Genomic DNA, 16,451 nt, shown 5'->3' on the forward strand with positions numbered 1-16,451 from the left:
TATATTCCTTTCCTCTTAGATTTCCATGAGGTATTTGTCAACATTGACTTGTTTCGTTGGTCATGTGTCTGACATGAAATTGTAATCTGCCTTTCTTGACTGGGAGATTGGTTTTCTTTTTATTGTCAGATCAGGTGTGAATAGTGAGTTAGTATATTCTTCAAATTCTCACTTTTCATTTTTCTTGGAGGGACAAGCGTGATTTCAGCCTGGTCAGGAGCATAAGCATCAATTGTGGGACCTACTCATCAAGAGGGTGCCTGATTACCTATCACAGCATATTTGTCTTTAGACATGTTACCAAAAGGTGAAATATAGCATTTTGCAATTTAAGTTTAAGAAATGTGGATTTCAATTTTGAGTTTAATAGTTGAAAAGTTACTGAACATTTAAAGTGGGATCACAAGTATAAAGGATCCTCATAGGATCATTGAAGACAATAAAAAGACAATTTCCTCTAAGAAAATGTCATAGACCAAATTCTTATTTCCAACTGTTTTATTGTTTTCATTGATTTGATTATACAGACAAGAATAGCTACAGTATTCACATTTTATCTTGGAAACTCATTTGGCAGTCATTGCATGAAAGAAGCTTCTTTTTGTAGCAGATGGAGGCTACTGCAGAATTCCACCACAGGTTAGACACAGAGAATATACATCTGAGAGATGCCAGGTTCTAGGTGCACATCTGCAGTTGAACCTCTACAACTAAGGCTCATGGAATATAGTGGGGAAAAGGGTAGAGAGAAAATTAATGCATCTCTCAACTCTCACCAGTAAAGCTTCCTTGTACAGCAAAGTCAAATTTACATGGAAAGCCACACTGCCCACGTTTTAAAGAATAAGAGACTACAGAGTATGTACCCCTGGATAGGACTCTTTTATTGAACCTCACCCACCCACAGCTCAGGGTACGCTGTGGAAGAAGGGGACAGAAAAATTGTAACAGCCAAGGCTGGTTCATGAACATAGGGAAGCAGAGGCTTTTAGGCTACTGGAAGCTTGAATATGTGAATTTGTGGAAATGGTGGTAATTGAGCATAGGACCCATGACAACTCAATTGAACAAGGTCTCAGAGGGGAGGAGGGTATGGGTGGCAGACCAGCCTTAGACTGAGAGATGGTGGAGGCTGGTTGCTGTGGGGTTGGGGAGAGTATGCCTTTCATATGATCTCTGGATGGACTGACTGGATTCCAGTGGACAAATTTGCACTGAAGGGTATCTCGGCGCAAATATTTGACTGGATAGGACTTACCATGAGTGCTGGAGTGCCTGGGGTCTGTGGGAGGATGGGGAAAGCATTGATGGGGGAGGGTATCTGGGTTTGATTGAGAACGGTTGTATGAGAATATAGAAGCTCAATAAAATTTTTTTAAAAGAGAATGTGTGATTTATATGTGGTTATATTAGCCGTGTAATTCATTTACAGGGAGCAAAACAAAGGAAAATAAGAAATTATGATGAGGAACTGATTATCAGGCAGGTTGAGATTTATTTGTATGACTTGAAAAAAGAATTATACCTATTTTCAGTTGAAAATACATGGAGACATATTTGATTTTCACTCTTATACTGGTAAATGTGGAGTTTTAATCGTTTTACTCAATTATAGGAAATAGATTGAGTTTAAAACATAATTAAAACACTGGGAATCAAAACATCAGTCATGTGAGTAATATGTTAGATGTTGCATTTATTGAAAGATTAAAATTCAAGCTACAATAAAAATATTCTCATTCCTTCAGGTCTTGATCCTTCTTTCTGCGTGGTAGAGTCCACTTGCCAAGTACTTTTATTTGATGAGTATTTGAAATTTAGAAGTAATGCTTCAGATTCTACTTAATAAAATATCCTCTGTAGTGACTGATAGGTGTCTATATTTATTAGATTTCTTTCCAGTTTCCAAAATGCAGACTTTATATGAAAATGGAGAAGCACAATTTATGGTGTAGAATATTTCTATTTTCAGACAAGAAATACAAATGTATAATTTATTAGTCCAGGAATAAATGTTACCACTGCTCTCTGATCAGTTGGTTTTAGATATTGAATTATTGACCAGCATCTGCTCTTAGACCAGATTGCATTCTTAGTGAGCTTTCTGTTCATATGTTGTTTTCTCTGTGGGAAATAAATCATTTCTCTGTAGGAGCATTAGATACGTACAAATACGTTATTTTCTCAGTAAGCCTGGACTTTTGAATTTTAAAATTTAGTGGTATTTGTTGCATTGAGTTCACTTCAACATTATAAAAATTCCCGGAGTTTAATTATTTTAAGATAATGTATTAAATTTAATGGTTAGAAGTTATCAAAGAAAATTAACTTTTCTTTTTCGGAGCTTATAGGTTTTTAACATATTTATTGAGTATTTTGAATATCTTTTACAAATGATTTACCATTCAATAGCTATATTTTATATTTGAATCTGTTATACAGTTAACATGGTTATTAAATAAAATAAATTTTAAACAAATTTAAAAGTATATTTTTGATTTAAAGTAAAACACTTTTCTCAGTAAATAATGATTACAATAAAGTACTTCAAATATAATAAAATGTTTCATCATACTATCATGTAGGATTTTTAAATTTGCATTCCAGGGGATTTCATCTAATTACTTTGTTAATTTTTATTACATTTATATATTTATTTATTGTATGAGATTCCATGCATGTATATGTATATGTATATGTGTTCATTCCTTTAACCACATGAGTCCTGAGTTCAAAATCAACACATCAGTCATGGCAGCAAGGGTCAAACATTAATTCATCCAGACAACCATTCATCCTAATTTCTAAAGTTGAATTTTAGGTGATAAATTCTTATAGAGCCTTATTGTACTTTCAAATATTGATCTGAGGGCTTCTTACTCATTAACTTTAAAATCTTGTCTCAAATATTAGCACTACTAACAGTATATAAACAACACGAAATATAAATAACATAACTGTATGTAAGGATCACTGAGACTGCATATTAAATATAGACAAATAATATTAAAAAGAGGTAGTAATTCACCAGAACAAGTAATAACAGCAGGACTTCCTGAAAGAAGACTACCATCTTATTCTGTGAAATTCACATTTACTAACATCATATATGTGGTATTTTGAGTGAGATTGCTGCCCATAGGCCCGAAGTGTTTGGACACTTGGACCGCAGCTGGTGGCACTGTTCTGGGAGGTTTTAGTTTTTTTTGGCTTTGCTGAAGGAAACATATCATTGGGGGAAAATTTCCAGTCTTTCTCTGCTTCCTCTGCCTGCTCGAAGATGTGATAGCTAAGCTTCCTGCTCCAGAAATCGGTGCAACCATGCTTCCTCCACAATATGAACTTAACTGTGGAAAACTAATCTTAAATAAGCATGCAAACCCATGTGGAATATTGGAGGAATATAGAACGCTTTGGAAATCTGGACTAGAAAAGCAGTTCACTGCCATAAGCAGATTTTATCAGGCCGTTCTAGTAGGAGCCTGAAGGAAGGTAGTACACAGAACAAAGTAATTTCAGAAGGAAATAAACACTTAACAGCAACTGGGATATTTTGGCAAAGCATATGACTGAAGTCTGCCTCAGAGCCTAAGAACTTGCTGGAGGATAAGTTGAAAAGAAATGGACTAATTTCTTTAGCAGAGTAAATGTCAAGACAGTCTGATGCTGAATAGGCAGCATGGTTAGTAACAGGGATGTTATTGATCTCTACAGTGGGAGAGCACAAATGGTGTGGAACAAAATATAGAATATACAATTTGTTGATAAGGAGAGCGCTATGAAGTTCTATCATGTTGGAGCCAAGGCATGTGCTCAGGGAGAGGCTGTCTTTGATAAAGAGATTACAGCCATTAAGGAGAGACCCATAGACTGCATTTAAACAGTGGAAAGTGTACCTTCAGGGCAAGACACACCCAACTATGCATCCAATTTGGGAAAGGAAAAAACCTAAGAGATTCTTGCCCCTAGAAAACTCCTATGGACAAAAGTTTTTAATGAGGATGAAGCACTTCAGGGTCCATCCCAGGCTTGTAGCCTAACTTGGCAGTGTTATTCATGTGGTACTGGCTGTAGAAACATGAAAGATTCAAGAGTAAGGGGTCATTGGTTCTTACTCTGCAGTTTCACAGAGCCACTGAGGCCAGGGAGTGTGCAGCAGGGGCATCCAAGACATCTGTTTGTCAAGAAGAGCTACATACAAAAATTGGCACTATCCTGACAGAGAAAGAGAGAGAGAGAGAAAGAGAGAGAGGTGTTGTGAGCAGTAAAGCTGGAGGGGCTAACCCTTTGGAAATAAAGTCTCAGAAGTCAGACATGGAGCTACATATTTGCCCTGTTGTTTTTCAGGCTTTGTTTTGGTCCAATATTTGCAATACTTGCCCTCTCTTTTGCAATGGGAATGTATGTTCAGTTCCATTGTATCTTGGAAGTATGTAATTTGTGTAAGTGTGTAATTTGTGTAGGTTAATCATACTCCAGTGAACAGGACAAAACATAGGGGCATCTGGGGATACAAATTTGGCTTGATAGGCCTTAAAAAGTAATAGAGGACATGAAATCAGGTGGAGTGTAAGTAAGCATCCATGCAGGCAAGTGAGAGTGTCTGAATATGATCAAAGCATGTTGTATGGACTTCTCAAAAATTCAAATATGTGTATAACTCTTTTAGTATAAAATAAAATGGAAGCTGTGGTAATGTTGGGGATTACCTCATAGAGGTTAACATGATTCAATCAACAAATAAGAAGTAATGATAATGACTGCTAATAGAATCACCAAGGTCAAATATTTTCCACATTTAACACAAGATTGATAAGGGTAATCATTCAAAGAATAAAGAAACAAACATATACTGATAAACCTCCTAAAATGGAACCATGGTTCAATATTAATTCAGGAAAAGCTATGTGAAATTCAAGCTGAAAGAAAAAGGCTGAAGGCACATCAGTTGAGAAAGTAACAGAGCATTACAAAGCATCAGTGCTAAATACTTGAAAAGCTTATGAATCTTGACTGCTGCAGAAACTTGTCTAAGTGGTCATAAGAACCTGGGGCAAAATAATAATGGATATGGCATCCAAAGTGCTCAGATGTTCATGGATTTGACTAGAGCTATAAATCACAGTCAAGACTTAAGGGTGGAAGCTAGGAAGCATGCACGCAAAAGCCAAGTACAAGTGGGATGTGCTAATCTGGGATAAAAAATGCTGCTGAAACAATACTGAAAAGAGTCTTTCTTGTGTTCAGAAAAATAAATGTATAGTAAATATGTTGAAAGAGAATGTTTCCCTGGAAGTGAAATTAAACATCTCTTAAAGCTATGTGCTATGTACTCTCCATTCTGTTTATGAATTACAAAATCTATGATTTTTCTATATATAATATAATCATAAAAATATTAATATTATTACTATCTGAGATAATTTAGAGTTTAGAGTAATTTAAAGAGGGAATAAGGATTGGAAACTGCCTCAGTGAGTAATGTGCTTGCCACAAAAGCATGAAGACCTGTGTTTGGATGCCCAGAACACATATGAAAAGATGAACTCAATAGCACACACCTGTAACCCAGTGTTCCAATAGTGGTATTGGAGGCTAAGAATGGACAACTGCCAGGAATTTATCTTACTCTTGTGTACACAGTGGCAGACAAAGATAACTGTTCATGCAAACTGTAACGATGGGTAGCCAACCAAGATTGTCTTCTGACCTCCACATGCACACAAATCCTGCTCTCTCACAGATGAGCATAAACACACAGATCCATACTCACATATCAAACATGTACACACATTAAAAACATCTTTAAAGCAGTAATGAGTTGAATTCCAACCTAAAATTAAAAGTATATTATTTTGGATAATAATATTGTTTGTAATACTACTTTCAGTAAATTGTACAGTGTGAAAACATTGCCATGAAATGACTTTTATTATATAGTTAACTTTTATGAAATAAAAGAAACAACACTAAATTTTTATCTAAACTAGTACACAATCTATAAAATGTGAATCAGAAAAATCAGCCTCTTACATAAAGGTATATATTTGAGGAGACATATGTGTTAATTTCTGCAATGAAAGAAACAACTCTTAACTTTTTATATAAAATAATACATTTTTTAAGAAATGTGAATCAGAAAATTCTCATTTTATAAAATATTTGTGTATGTATATAATGTGCACATATACATATATGGATGTATAACATAAACTGACATTTTTTTCTGAGACAATTTATCCTATAAAATGTTTGGAGTGGTCAGGAGAGAAGGTTCAGTGCTTAAGTCATGGACTGTTGTTGCAGAGAACCCACATTCGGTTCACAGCACCCTTATGGTGACTACAGGAATAGTGAATCATATGTTAACCTTAGTTCAGACAGCAATCCACATTGATCTTGTAAAATTTATTTCACTCTTCTTAAATTTTTTTCATCTCAGGTAATAAAGACCTTTTCTAAAACTGATTAATGGGTATTGATTAGTCAATATTTTGAATATTCTGTGCAGATGGAAGAAGTAGGGTAAGAAAAATAAATGTAAGTCCTATGGAAAAGTAGATTCCAGTTTCTGCTCCAGTGATTATACATACAACATTTGTGTTGATAAAAATTGTAATGGTTATATTTAAGAAAAGGGGAAATTTTAAAACATAATTATTAAAAGAGTGTAACATGTATTTTGTTCAAATTTGTTGATATTAATATTGATCAAAATAAATAATATTAAAAACATCAAAATTTTCTTCAGGTGAAATTAAAAAATAATCTTTGTTAACAAGGTTTCTATTTCGAAAATGGGAGTTTGTTACAAAATGTATTATAAAATCATTTATTTGTAATAAGATATATTTCCTAGGCTTAAAATGATCTTAATATTATTGTTGTTTTAAGAATTTTATAATGGGGCTGGAGAGGTGGTTCAGCAGTTAAGAACACTGATTGTTCTTGCAGAAGACCTGAGTTCGAATATCAAAACCCACATGGCAGGTAACAACTGTCTGTAACTCCAGTTCCAGGGGATCCAACAGCCTCTTCTGTCCTCCGCAGGCATTGCACAACACTGGTGCACTTACCTAAATGCAGGCATAACACTCATATACATAAAATGAAAAGAATAAATAAAATATTTAAAAATAAATAAATAAAAAAAGAATTTTATAATGAACTGGGTATAGTGGCACAACATTTTAATCCCATCACTCAGTAAGCAGAGGCAGGCCAGTTGCTGTGAGATGGAGGGCAAACTGGTCAACATGGTCAGTTCTAGGTCAGCTGGGGATGCAAGAAGACCCCATGTGAAAAAGGCAAAATAACTAACAACTAACTAACTAACCAACCAACTAACTAGCTAACCAACTAACTATTAAATAAATAAATAAATAAATAAATAAACAAATAAATAAATAAATAAAAAGAATTTTACAACGATTTGGTCATGGTGGTGCATACCTTTAATCCCCACACTCAGGAGTCCCAGGAAGGCAAATCTCTGTGAATTGGAGGCCAGCGTGCTCTACACTGAAAGTCGTAAGCCAGTAAGGACTAAGTAATAGGACCTTGTCTCAAAAAAAATCTTGTAATGCAAACTTTAGAATGGTTATGATACAGACAAGATGCTTCACTAGCAATTTAATATGAAATACATAAACTGCTAAGGTGCACAGAAAAGTACTGATTGAAAACCCTAATAGAACACTGCATAAGAATATTGTTAGCAGACAAGTTCTGTTTGATCAGATAATCATTTCTACTTACTTTTAAAATTCAGGCAACAGATATGTACAAAAATTATAAATATAAAGACAATCATCAAACTGTCTATATCATGTCATGAGTGAGAGGAAAAACATTTTTTAGGTTTAAGAAAATATATTTATTAATATGTGTACATATACTCCCTCTTGTTCATGTATAAATGACTGAAAGAAAAAGATCTATTTCCTGTACATATATGTCCCATAAATTTCAGAACTTAAAATTTGTTATAGCTTTCTTACCCAATGTTTTCTCTGAATTTAATTTTTAGTCTACAAGTGATTTGAACAAACAAATCTAAAAAAGAAAAAACCACGAAGCCTATACTTTAGATTACATTTTATAGAGTTAAATCTATTATCAACAGTAGAAAAATCCTTGATTTTTGGCACTATTACCCAATTGCAAATATTCTGAGATTTATTTGTAGAATTGTGTAATTTTACATTTTATGCTTTTGTGTCTGTTACTGTGTTTTTTGAGTTGCTTTGGTGAAAAATAAAATAGTCTCAAAAGTAAAAACAGCACTGGCTACTGTCATCACTGTCTTGTTAAGCCTGTGGAAAATGATAGTAATACACATACCTGAACCATAGAAGCAGTAAGGAGAAAACCAGCTGGTACAGATCCTGAGGCTTCATTTCTCTTGTGTAACTGTCATAGTCCTAAAAGATGTAATGCAGGCTACTGAAAGAGAAAATACAAACATCAGTTTTCTCCAGTTGTGAGCTCTTCAAGCTACAGTAACTACAGGTTTGGCAAGATATGGCAACTGGAGTAATAGCGGCATTGATGTTGTGGGGATAACCAACCACCTTCTTATTGGAATTTAAGGCCCCCTTCACAATAAAGCACCAATACCTATCACTGTCATAAGAGTCTGTGGCTAGACAGGTCACAGGATATAGGGGAGATTTTGCTGCTATTATTCTGCTAAATGGACATAGTAGTAAAACAATGCCTAATGACTTATTTTTATACTCAAAGATTAGTACATCTCACAAATATAACCAGAGGTTTCTTCTTGCAGCAGATAGAGAATAACACAGAGACTCTCAACTGATCCACATACAGAGAATGAGATTGTGGAATGTTCAGCTCTAACTGTGCCATGCCCTCACTTTCTAACTCTCACAGATCATTACAGAAGAGGGCTTTGAAAGACTGTGAGAGTCAGAAGTTGTAGATGAATAAAGGAATCTCCACTTTCTGGACATATATAATCCTACAGCACTACTGACAGCACAACACCCATTCAAGCCCAACCCAAACAAAAACCAATCACAGAGGGGTATAATAAATAAGAACCCCTGGCCCAAACAAGGAAGGAACCTTTAACATTTGATAGTTCTTTAGAGTTAGAGAGAAGGTTTTCTTTAAAGTTGTGACACCCAGTAGGTTGGCCATGCAATAGGATATGACCCCACAGCCAAAAACATTTGGGAAACCCAAACTAGACTGGATAGGCCTCTATAAACACAAGGACATGAGTTTGGGGGAAGGTAGCTGCAAAATGAGGGTAGAGATGAGGAAGGGGAAATGAATATGATCAAAATGTATTGTATGAATTTTTCAAAGAATAAGTGAAAATATTTGTTTAAATTCATTGTTTTTGAAATACAATTTAAATTTTTTTGTCTTTTTGAGAAAGGGTCTCCCTGTAGCCCCAGCTGTCCTGGAACTCACTATGAAGACCAGGCTGGCCTCAAACTCACTAAGATCCACTTGCCTCTGCCTCCCAAGTGCTGGGATTAAAGGTGTGCGCCACCATGCCTGGCACAATTGAATCATAAACCTGACATAATAAATGGTTTCTTTCTCATTCTCTTTCTCTCTCTCTCTATCTCTATCTATCTCTATCTATATCTATATATATATATATGCATAGAATTATTAAGAATCATAGGTAAATGGACTCTGTATTATTATCATAGTTATTCCAATTTAATCTCATTTTCAGTAGATTTCCAATCATAATTCCAGCCTCGGTAGACACTAATACATTAATTATTAAATTTGCATGATTTGACAAAATATATTCTCCACACAATTCAGATGGAGAACACAGCTGTGAAACTCTGTATGCATACTCCATAAACATACATGTTATAAATAAAACATGTTATTGTAGGGGCTCCACAGCCTCCTCAGCATTTAAGAGCATTTGCTGTGCATTCCTATGGACCTGAGTTGGGGATCTTAGTGCTCACTTAACCCACCTGGCCTCCTTCTAATTGGAGGGATCTTATCTGATTCTCTCTTTTGGCCTCTGCGCATATCAAGCATGTACAAACATGCACACATGTGCAAATACACTCAAACAAAATTAATAAAATATGAAAAAAATAAACTTGTTGCCAGCTGTGATGGACCATCCTCACAGGATATGGTAGAGAGGCAGGAACAGCAAGAGTTAAAGGCCAGCCTGACCCACACATTGGAAAAAAAAAAGAATCCAACATATTATTGTTGATAAATGTAGACTAAATAAATAAATTATTGTTGATAAGCCAGTTGTACCTTTGATTATATAATACTGTACAAAGGAAGAAGAAAATATTATGGAAGGTTTTCACTGGTGCTAATTAAGTTTAAGAGAATACGTTAAGAGATGATCTCATTAAAACATTTTAAAGAAAATATAACAAAACATTCACTTATTTCTGGTTGCTTGTCCAGCTATTCATAAATTCACAAAGGCTCACTTTATTAAATAGTTGTTTTTCTAGACACTTAAAATTTGAAGCACAAGTTGTCACATTTATCCATGTTAGATTCTCAGAAAAGAAATGTAGCTTTATGTACCTGATAATCATGCTGAGGTATGCAATCTTTGCCTAAATTCCTACATTTGGTAATACTTTTTCCTGTATTAAAATATATTAGAAATTATAGGGTTTTTTGCATAGCTAATTGGTCTTTTTGTGACCCATAAATTACTTGCTTAAAAGCTGATACTGTGTCAGGATTTACAAGCACATTGTTGAAAGTTGTCCTTTTGTGGTGATTCAGTTTTCTATCAGGAATACATTGAGGAGAATGCATGTGAATGAGATGTCACTTTTCACAGAATACAAAACTTCTAGCATTTAATTAATTACCGTATTTTACAATCAAAGATCCAATGATCCCTTAGTAATTCAAAAGAGAAAAATAATGTCATCGTATCCTACTTAGAAAGTTTTGGAACTGTACTTGGAAGAAAATTAATAACGTGCATAATCCTATTTTCCACAGATCTCCTTCTTTCTCATTGAGCCATAAACATATACAGTTATCTTCATGTATAAATTTTAACAATAAGAAAAATGTGGTCATGAATTATCAAATGTCATAGGTAAATGTCTGAGAACTTGTTGACAAGCATTCCTAATTACATATCTCAATGCAAATCAAAGGATAGAAAGTCCTATGAATCATTTTTTGTACTAGACTACCCCTAAGAAAATGTATGGTTGATAGCCTTTTGCTGTAAGAACATATAAACCTGTCTCTCTATTCTTGATAAAACCCTGTTATGATCTATTTTGTACTCTAGATTTTAAAAATAGTTTTAGTATTAGCTGTAATCACTTATTTCAAGTATGTCAAAAATCTTTCATGAGTTCGACAAAATATTGCTAGAATTGCTACAGAATCATTTCGATAATGCTGAAAATGTGCAATTTACAGATTCATATGTTTAAGGAGAGGAATTCAATGAAATAATGCAATGCAATGCTTGATATTTGTTAGAATTTAGTGCTAAAGCTTCTCTTGATTCTTCTAGGTCTTCCAAATGGAATCTTCTTTCCATCACAAATACAAATAGATACACTTGAAATGTGAGCCAATGAACAAGTAAATTTCTGACAGAGCTTGCACAGCCCAGAGAATGATATCATTGATCCCTTCCCAGCCTATTCAAGCACCGAAAGAAAAAAAAGAAAAGAAAAGAAAAGCAGAGTTTCACTAATTCACCGAACTCTTACCCATAGAGACAATTCAATTGATGGAGAATCATCAGAGAATTAACACGCCTTTCATAGACGGATAGCTGCAGGTAAGTTTGCAATGCTGGTTACCCAAAAGAGGACAATGAAAATGGGAAGGAAAAGCTATTATTAAAAGATTGCAAACAGAAAATGACCAAAGGCAATGTGGTTTTTCCAAATGAATGTAGTAACAACTTTAAATTTCTGTAGCTTAGAATCAATTATAAGAGAAACAGAGAGAGAAAACACTCATTGGAGCTAATAGAAAGATAAAAACGGATAATTAAACTGAGTGCAAGAAAATGGCAGCTCAGCAGATTTCAACTCACTTTATCTCTAGACAGAACTGTCTGGTGAAATATAGTATTAAAAACAGTATAGCCAGGCAAGGTGGCACAAATCTTTAACCCAGCACCAGGGAGGCAGAGGCAGGCAGATCTCTGTGAGATCAAGAAGAGCATGGAGCTGTAGAAAATCCTGTCTTAAAAACCACTCAGAATTATAAGAAATTTAATACTAAGTGAAAAATTTCAGAGTACTCCAAATATAAGGCAAACCAGAAGCCACATAAACATGTCACAGTTTTATATAAAGGCATTCTAAATGCTAAAACACCCTTCTATGACGTGTCTCCTTATTCAACTTTAATGTGAAGCATGAGTAATAGAGTTTCCTAAGAGAAGCCTACAGACTGTGAATCAGTCACTTCCCTTGTACAATTGATGAATTCCTGAGACTCAGTAGTCAAGAGATACCTGCTATTGCTTCCACAGAACATCACACTCTATTATACAGCAAAATTTCCTTATAGATAATTATCTACTATAAAGATGAAATCATAATACAGTATCTAAACAGTGGCATAGTCTTTATATCACTATCAAGTATGTGTACTGTACATGAATTTATGTGCAGTGATTTCATATGTCTAGAAATGCAGTATAGCAGGATCACCCCAAACATTAGTTGTCACTATTGCTTTATAGCTACACAGCTGTACACTATGACATTGCTAATTGTGCTGGCTGGATTTAACTGTCAACTTGATGCAACCTAGAATCACATGGGAAGACAGTTAACGAGGAATTAACTCAATCTGAACTGTGTTCATGTCTGCAGAGAATGGTGTGGTTGCTAATTGGTGTAAGAAGACCCAGTTCATTACAGGTGGCACCATTCCCTAGGCAGATGATTCTCAACAATGTAAGAGAGGAAAAGGCTACCGAAAAGGAGACGAGCAAGGATGTATTTGCTCTGTGTTCTTGATTTGTTTGTGATGTGACTAGCTGCTTGAGTTCCTGTTTTGGCTTCTCCAAAGTAATGGGCTGTGACTGGAATTGTAAATCCAGTAAATGTTTTCCTCTCTTTTGTAGCTTTTTGTATTGGAATTTGTTACAGCTACAGGAATGAAAGCAGAACACTAAGCAAAATAATTTTTAAGTCCTTATTCATTTTTATGGACCACTGCTGTATACGTCTTCTGTTCACAATGGAAGCCTCACGTTTGAAAATGAGGATAGCACTGTGCACATGGAGATGAGTTGAACATGCACTGTGGAATATAATTTTTAAATTATTTTTATTTTAACACTACACATAGCAACAATATAGCGAATTGACGGATTCATTTTTGGAGGCTAAACAATACAGGTAGTATCATATAAATAAATTAAATTTTGTGAAAAAGAAGGAATTTCCATGAAAATTTAGTGGAAGTTACTATAAAAGCCACAAAAATGAATAATTGCACACTGAAAATCAAAGATATTAATTTTAAATATTTCCACATGAATTATAATACACAAACACATAACAGAATTAGATATCAGTTTCAAGTGTAAATATGTATTTTATTTATTGTTTAAAATAAAAAATAAGGTCTAGTGTTGTGCCACATGCATTTAATCCCAGAACTGAGAGGCAGAGAAGGTCATCTCTATGAGACTGAGGCCAGTGTGGTCTACATAACCAGTTCCAGGCCAGCCAGTGTTACAGGGTGACCAAGTATCCAAAAAAAAGAATAAAATAAAATGTAAACTTAACTATCTGCTTTTTATTTCATCAAAACATCATATTTAACCAAACATATTTATAATGTAATTAGCATTAAAGTGTTCCAAGCCTCTGGGAACTTGCTCATATAAACTTGTAACAATGGTGATAACATGCACAAGACCCACACATGCTGACTTTATCAGAGAAAAACCCAGCATGGAACTGGGGAAATGGGCAGCAGACCCCAACCTTGGCCAAATAACTAATGGCAACTAATTACTGCTGGACGAGGAAGTGTTGATCTTCTTTATGGGAGTGTACAGAGGAAGAGAAGGCAAAATATCAAAGGCCATATCTACTTAGATGCTAATATTTAAGAATTTCTTAATATTGGCTTGCTCTGGTGGTACATGCTTTTAATGCCATCACTTGTGAGGCAGAGTCAGGTGGATATTTGTCAGTTCCTAGCCAGCCTGGTCTACTTTATGAGTTCTCAGCCAGCTAGAGATACACAATGAGACCCAGTCTTAAGAACATAAATGCTCAATACTAGGCTTTGGCCGACAAGATAATGGAAAACTCTTTCAGTAATAACTTTTAAAAGTATGTGTTAGTTTGAAATAAGTAATATAACGTAAGCAATAACCTTTAAAAGTATATGTTAGTTTGAAATAAGTAGATAGAACCGTTGCAAATTTAGAAATAGCCTGCATGAGTTTTTCAAATTTAACTTAAAATTCTGATGGAGCTTGGAAACACATTTTTTCTCATTGGAGCCTCTGATAATGCTATAGGTCAGGACTGTGCCTATTAAGTCCTCCTGCCAAGGACTCCAAACTCTTGATATACACACTGGGAGATAATAAAATTGGGTGATACTTTAAGTTGGTTAAAATGGTGATATAGCAATTGAAAGCTAACATACTTTCTAATTCTAATTTCAATTTTTAATTCATTGTCACATAATTGTAACTTATTTGTTCACTATATTATGTTATTTCAATACATGCATGTAATTCTAATTGGGATATCTATTACCTTGGCTTAATTGTATTTCATAGAAATATACAGTACCACTGTTCATGCTATAGAATATTGAAATACATTTGTCCCACCAAATTTCCTTCCTGACCTATGAACCATCATTTTTGATGATGGTATTTATTTGACTTTAAAAACAGCTTTATTGAAAAGTAAATTCACAGGCAATTCACCCTTGTATGTGACTCAATGATGGTTTAATATAATATCAGAGTTGAACATTTATGACTAGAATTTGTTGCAGAACATTTCCATAGCTTTCAATGAAAATAAGGGCTATTTAATAGTTGAAATATTTCATCAATGTAATCAAAGTAGTTTGTAGCTGAACAAAGAAAATACAGTAGCTACACTTTTGTGGTGAACAAATTCTGTTCTCCATGCTTGTCTCTGTTCCCTGAGTGTGAGTAAGCCTGTGATAGTCTCAGATAACGGTGAATAATGAAGAGATGGAATGCTAGCCAATAATTTCCAAAATCTTCCTCTTCTTAGCTGCCCACTATACCTCAGATACAGGTAAGCACTAAGCTATTTTCCATTTCAATGAATTGCTTATTCTAGTCATTTCATACTTTAGTAGTCTTTGTAGATGAATATTTGAATAATTTTCAAATTCCGTTGGTGTTTTAGCATAGCATGTATCAGTGTTTGGAATATTCCTAATTCTGTAGATTCATTTCATTCTTTCACCTTTAAGTTGTTTTTTTTTCTTTTAACCCCCATTTTAAATTATGTGAGATGATACATACATGAACATGGCAATAGTATTTCTTGTACAAGGGATAGTGAATCATAAAATTATAACAATTCTGCTATCTGAAACATCAGAAATTCACAGGGAGTGTTTGTGGTCCCTCATTGTCTACCAAACATCTGCCTATCTCAATACTGTTATCTACCTACCGGTAACATGTGTTAGTTTGTTTGTACTTCTAGGTATTTCACTGTATTCTCCAGCAATGCTTTCCTCTTCTGAAGTTCTTTCTCAGTAGTAATAAATTGATAATTAACTCAGTCCACATTACTTGAAAATTCTCAGTTCTTCTCAGATGAGAGATTGCTTTTTCGTATATGATTCTCTTGCAAACAGGTCTAGATTGAAATATATTTGTGACTCGTTTAGTGTTGGTTAAGATCAGCACTCTGAGAGGCAGAAATATTATATACTTATTTGTCAATATAAAAAATGATAACAATTGGGAAAACTTTTATGTACTCCCACACCTATTTATGGAAATGAAGACTCCATATGATCAACATAAGCCAATAAAAATGTGATTATGAGGAGCACTGCAGAGGATAACTTGGGATGGGACTGAATTAATGTCTCTCTTGTGGTCCCTCTCTAAAATCTGAACTAAAATTGGATTGTGCCTCGGTGTGAAAATGGCTGCCTACCATATCTAAATGTTTACTATGATCCACGTGCTTCCTTACAGTCTGGTTAACTGTTCTTTCTGTTCAGGTCTGTAGAATTATAAGAAAGTTGGCCGCTGCATATCACTCAGTGGAAAAGAAATGAATAAACACAACTTGGCTCATAGCACAGTCAGAGATTCACATTATCGATTTTGACCATATGATCAAGCTTTACAATGTTTAAAATGAATATAATAAACGTTTTACGTATGTCATCATCAGGCACAATAAGAATTTAGTAAAACAATCACTTACTGATCCATC

This window comes from Nannospalax galili, unplaced genomic scaffold (genome assembly GCF_000622305.1).
Source record: "Nannospalax galili isolate Female #2095 unplaced genomic scaffold, S.galili_v1.0 scaffold1326, whole genome shotgun sequence".
NCBI classification, from domain to species: domain Eukaryota; kingdom Metazoa; phylum Chordata; class Mammalia; order Rodentia; family Spalacidae; genus Nannospalax; species Nannospalax galili.